This window comes from Heptranchias perlo, chromosome 35, assembly GCF_035084215.1.
Source record: "Heptranchias perlo isolate sHepPer1 chromosome 35, sHepPer1.hap1, whole genome shotgun sequence".
Lineage (NCBI taxonomy): Eukaryota > Metazoa > Chordata > Chondrichthyes > Hexanchiformes > Hexanchidae > Heptranchias > Heptranchias perlo.
Window position 1 is genome coordinate 3,384,882 of NC_090359.1, and position 6,301 is coordinate 3,391,182.

Sequence of the window (6,301 nt, forward strand, 5' to 3'; positions counted from 1 at the left end):
CCTCTGCGAAGCATCGATGCTCAGCCAATCACACAGCTACTAGTCAAACCTGTCGCTTCCCTCGTCACTGCTTCTGTTTCACTCTGCTCAGCGCAGCTCCTGTTACATCTTGCCGGATAATCTGTGAATAAATATTGCAAGGCACTGATGCATAAAGATTGGCGTAAAACAAAATGTAAACTTTGCCCGAGGACACGATCCAAGCAATTCCTACATTTCAAGAGACAGTGCTTTGAATTTCGACATGTTTGCTTGCTGAATGTAGATTGAAAAGAAAAATTCATCAAACACCATTCTTAAGTGCAGTGAAGCGCAGCGTTGCACAAAAAGCAACTTTCTCTTCTGAAGATTTGGGAAAGCAAAAAACAGGCTGAGCTTCTCGACTGATGGAAATGTTACAGCACGGAAGGAGGCCATTCGGACCATCGAGCCCTGACGGCTCGATGCAAAAGCAATCCAGCCAATCCAACTCCCTCGACCGATCCCCGTAGCCCTGCACATGCTTTCCTTTCAAGTATTTATGCAGTTCCGTTTTGAAAGCCACGATTGAATCTGCCTCCACCACGACCCCTGGCAGTGCATTCCAGATCCTAACCACTCACTGTGTAAAAAAGGATTTTCCTCAAGTCACCTTTGATTCTTTTGCCAGTCACCTTAAATCTATGTCCTCTGCTTCATGACCTTTCCGCCAATAGGAACAGTTTGTCTCCATCTGTTCTGTCAATACCCCTCATGATTTTAAATACCTCTATCAAATCTCATCTCAATCTTCTCTGTTCCAAGAAAAACAACCTCAGCTTCTCCAGTCTATCCACGTAACTAAAGTCCCTCATCCCTGGAATTTCTCTTTCATCTTTTCTGCACCCTCTCTTTGGCCTTCACATTTTTCCTGAAGTGCGGTGCCCAGATCTGGACACAATACTCCAGTTGTGGTCGAACTAATGTTTTATAAAGGTTCATCATGAATTCCGTGCTTTGCTGCTCTATGCCTCTATTTATAAAGCCCAGGATCTCGTATGCTTTTTGAACCGCATTCTCAACCTGTCTCGCTGCATTCAACGATTTGTGCAAATCTACCCCAGATCTCTCTATTCCTTTACCCCTTTTCGAATTGAGCACTCTTATTTATATTGCTTCTCCTCGTTCTTACTACCGAGTTGCATCACCTTGCATTTTTCTGCGTTAAATTTCGATATCCTCTTGAAGTCTATCACTATCCTCCTAACTGTTCACTGCACTTCAAAGGTTTGTGTAATCTGCAAATTTGGAAATTGTGCCCTGTACACCCAAGTCCAAGTCATTAATAAATATCAAAAAGGGCAGTGGTGCGAGCACCGACAATTGGGGAATATTACTGTGCACCTCCCTCCAATAACAAAAACAACCGTTCATCACTCCTCTCTGGTTCCAGTTACTGAGGCAATTTTGTATCCATGTTGCTACTGCTCCTTTTATTCTATTGGTATCAATCTTGATGACAAGGCTATCATAAGGCACTTTATCAAACGCCTTTTAAAAGTTTACAGACACCACATCAATCTCATTGCCCTCAGCAACCCTCTCCGTTACCTCATCAAAAACTCGATCAAGTTAGTTCAATACGATTTGGCTTTAACAAAAGGCCAAATTAAGACAAGGAGCTCGAGCCTCATTGATTGAGGCTGCGAACTTCCCACGAACAGGGATGGGATTCCAGGTGCCTTTTATTTGTTTCCCCAAAAGTTATAAACGAAAGGGTCAAAAAGCTGAGGTTCCACCGAGATTTGAATTCGGATGGCTAGATTCAAAATCCAGAGTGCTCACCATTACACCATGGAACCCATTCGGTAATAAAGATCGCTCCCTCCATCCAAATACATTTGGCTCTTTTCTCAGCACGGCCACATCGCTGCATCACTGACGTCTCGAGGCTGTTGCCAACCCTTTCCCATCAGCAAAACTGCAAGAACTGGACAATTCCAAACTGACACTTTGACTCGGCCCGTTCTCATCTCTTCCTTCAGCTTCCACCCTTTTTCTTCTGCTTAGTATCGATGCTCAGCCAATCACACAGCTTTTCGTCACACATATCGCTTCCCTCGTCACTGCTTCTCTTTCAATATGCTCAGCGCAGCTCCAATTGCAGTCTTGCCGGATAATCTGTGAATAAATATTGCAAGGCACTGATGCATGAAGATTGGCGTAAAACAAAATGTAAACTTTGGGCGAGGACACGATCCAAGCAATGCCTGGATTTCAAGAGACAGTGCTTTGAATTTCCACATTTTGCCTGCTGAATGCAGATTGCAAAGCAAAATTCAGCAAACACCATTTTTTGGTGCAGTGAAACGCAGCGTTGCACATAATGCAACTTTGTCTTCTGAAGATTTAGGAAAGCAAAAGACAGCCTGAGTTTTTTGACTCATAGAAAGGTTACAGCACGGAAGTAAGCCGTTCGGCCCATCGTGTCCTGCCAGCTCGATGCAAAAGCAATCCAGCCAATCCCACTCCCTCGCCCGATCCCCGTAGCCCTCGGCATGTTTTCCTTTGAAGTATTTATACAGTTCCCTCTTGAAAGCCACGATTGAATCTGCCTCCACCACGACCCCTGGCAATGCATTGCAGATCCTAACCACTCACTGTGTAAAAACGGATTTTCCTCAAGTCACCTTTGGTTCTTTTGCCAGTCACCTTAAATCTATGTCCTCTGGTTCTTGACCTTTCCGCCAATCGGAACAGTTTGTCTCCATTTATTCTGTCAATACCCCTCATGAGTTTAAATAGCTCTATCAAATCTCCTCTCAATCTTCTCTGTTCCAAGAAAAACAACCCCAGCTTCTCCAGTCTATCCACGTAACTAAAGTCCCTCATCCCTGGAATCATTCTCGTTCATCTTTTCTGCACCCTCTCTTAGGCCTTCACATTTTTCCTAAAGTGCGGTGCCCAGATCTGGACACAATACTCCAGTTGTGGTCGAACTAATGTTTGATAAAGGTTCATCATGAATTCCGTGCTTTAGTGCTCTACGCCTCTATTTATAAAGCCCAGGATCCCGTATGCTTTTTGAACCGTATTCTCAACTTGCCTCGCTACATTCAACGATTTGTGCACATCTACCCCAGATCTCTCTGTTTCTGTACCCCTTTTCGAATTGAGCCTTCTTATTTATATTGCTTCTCCTCGTTCTTCCTGCAGAGATGTATCACGTTGCATTTCTCTGCGTTAAATTTCTATATCCTCATGAAGTCGATGACTATCCTGCACACTGTTCACTGTACTTCCAAGGTTTGTGTAATCTGCAAATTTGGAAATTGTGCCCTGCACACCCAATTCCAAGTCATTGATAAATATCAAAAAGGGCAGTGGTGCGAGCAACGACCTGTGGGGAACATTACTGTACACCTCCCTCCAATCCCAAAAACAACTGTTCATCACTCCTCTCTGGTTCTTGTTACTGAGGCAATTTTGTATCCATGTTGCTACTGCTCCTTTTATTCTATGGGTATCAATCTTCATGACAAGGCTATTATAAGGCACTTTATCAAACACCTTTTGAAAGGTTGCATACACCACATTGATCGCATTGCCCTCAGCAACCCTCTCCGTTACCTCATCAAAAACTCTATCAAGTTAGTTCAATTCGATTTGCCTTTTACAAAAGTCCAAATTTAGACAAGGAGCTCGAGCCTCATTGATTGAGGCTGCGAACTTCCCACGAACAGGGATGGGATTCCAGGTGCCTTCTCTTTGTTTCCCCAAAAGTTCCAAACGAAAGGGACAAAAGTTGAGGTTCCACCGAGATTTGAACTCGCATCGCTGGATTCAAAGTCCAAGGTGCTCACCATTACACCATGGAACCCATTCATTAAAACAAGCGGCCCCCCTCCCTTCAAAGATACAGGGCTCCTTTATCAGCATCGCAATGGCGCTGCATCAGTGACTGCACGAGGCGACTTGCAAACCTCTGCCATCAGCAAAACTGCAAGCACTGGTCAATCCCAAACTGCCACTTTGACCCTTTCACATCCATACTTTCAGCTTCCCCACTTTCCCCTCTGATAAGTAGAGATGCTTAGCCAATCACACAGCTACTGTCAAATGCTTTTTGATCCGCATTCTCAACCTGTCTCGCTACATTCAACGATTTGTGCACATCTACCCCAGATCTCTCTATTCCTTTACCTCTTTTCGAATTGAGCCCTCGAATTTATATTGCTTCTCCTCGTTCTTCCTACCGAGATGTATGACCTTTCATTTTTCTGCGTTAAATTTCCATATCCTCTTGAAGTCTATCACTACCCGACTCACTGTTCACTATACTTCCAAGGTTTGTGTCATCTGCAAATTTGGAAATTGTATCAAAAAGGGCAGTGGTGCGAGTACCGACCTGTGGGGAACTTTACTGTGCAACTCCCTCCAATCCGAAAAACAACCGTTCATCACTCCTTTCTGGTTCCTGTTACTGAGGCAATTTTGTATCCATGTTGCTACTGCTCCTTTTATTCTATGGCTATCAACCTTGATGACAAGGCTATCATAAGGCACTTTATCAAATGCCCTTTGAAAGTTTATATACACCACATCAATCGCATTGCCCTCATCAACCCTCTCCGTTACCTCATCAAAAACTCTACCAAGTTCGTTCAATACGATTTGCCTTTAAGAAAAGGCCAAATTTATACCAGGAGCTCGAGCCTCATTGATTGAGGCTGGGAACTGCCCAGGAACAGGGATGGGATTCGTGGTGCCTTGTATTGATCTCCCAAAATGTTACAAACGAATGGGACAAAAGTTGAGGTTTCACCGTGATTTGAACTAGGATCGCTGGATTTGAAGTCCAGAGTGCTCACCATGACCCCATGGAACCCGTTCATTAAAACAAGCGCCCCCCCCCCCCCTTCAAAGATACTGGGCTCCTTTATCAGCATCGCCATGGCGCTGCATCATTGACTGCAGGAGGCTAATGGCAAACCTCTGCCATCAGCAAAACTGCAAGCACTGGTCAATCCCAACCTGCCATTTTGGCTCCGCTCTTTCTCATCCATCCTTTCAGCTTCCCCACTTTTTCCTCCGAAAAGTATAGATGATCAGCCAATCACACAGCGACTGTCAAATCCATCGCTTCCCTCGTTGTTGCTTCTGTTTCACACTGCTCAGCGCAGCTCGTCTTGTGGGATAATCAGTGCACAAACATTGCAAGGCACTGATGCATGAAGTTCGGGGTGAAAAGTAAATAGCTCGATCATCACTGATTGATGTGGAAATGCCGGTGATGGACTGGGGTGGACAAATGTCACGAGTCTGACAACACCAGGTTATCGTCCAACAACTTTATTGGAATCACAAGCTTGTGATTCCAATAAAGCTGTTCGATTGCAACCTGGTGTTGTCAGACTCCTCACTGATTGAAGCTGTGAATTCTCCTCCAACAGGGAGGGCGAGATACAAACAGGCCGTCTCAACAACCGCTCATTTTCCCCGCTCCCGAATCCAGCCGCTGCTTGCCGCTGATTAACGGAGAAGCCACACGATGCCATGTCAAAAGCAGCGGTTTCCGTCGTTTTGCGGTTATCACGTTCGCCTCACATGTGAAAAGTTTCTGGTTTGATCCCATACGGGAACGTTATTTGGGAATTTGCTCTTGTGAAATGGGGGCGATAATTGGTTGTTCCTTTTAAATTTTGCAACGGCTGCACCACTTTCCTGGTGTCTTAAACACTGAACATTTTCACCAGACTCTTAAAATACAGTCTTTAAAATGATGAAAGTTCATCACATGCAGAACACAATAACTGACTCACGTGTCACTGTCATTCGGCAACCATGTTGGTATTTTCGTCAGCCATTTTGCAGAAAATTATCGCTTCATTCAAAGCGATTACAACAATAATTCATCTTTCACAGAGTTTCATCAGTTTCGAGTATTCATTTCATAAAGTTCATCACTGTTTTGTGAAAAGTATTTACTGACCGTGAATCGAAACCACACCGCGCAGGTAAAAGCCCCGAATCCAAACCACCAGATGCCGCGAAGTGGGTCGACACGAAGAACTAATTAAAATTCGAAACAGAAAATGTTGAGAACTCTCAGCAGGTCAGACAGCATCTGTGGAGAGAGAAACAGAGGGAACGTTTCAGGTCGGTGACCTTTCATCAGAACTCGCTCCACAATGCTGCCTGACCGGCTGAGTGTATCCAACATTTTCTGTTTATATTTCAGATTTCCAGCATCCGCAGCACTTTGCTTTTGAAATTAAAGAGTAGCTCAAGTTGATGAAAGTTGCACCAGTGAAAATCCTGGATGGAGATTTAGAAGATGCGA

General features: G+C 44.4%; 1 non-coding gene across 1 annotated transcript; it reads right to left on the reverse strand.

The window, feature by feature from the left end:
• Window positions 1-3,766: 3,766 nt before the first annotated feature.
• On the reverse strand, window positions 3,767-3,838 carry trnaq-uug (transfer RNA glutamine (anticodon UUG)). The gene has a single exon. It is a non-coding gene; the product is annotated as a tRNA-Gln (tRNA).
• Between the last annotated feature and the right edge of the window lie 2,463 nt (window positions 3,839-6,301).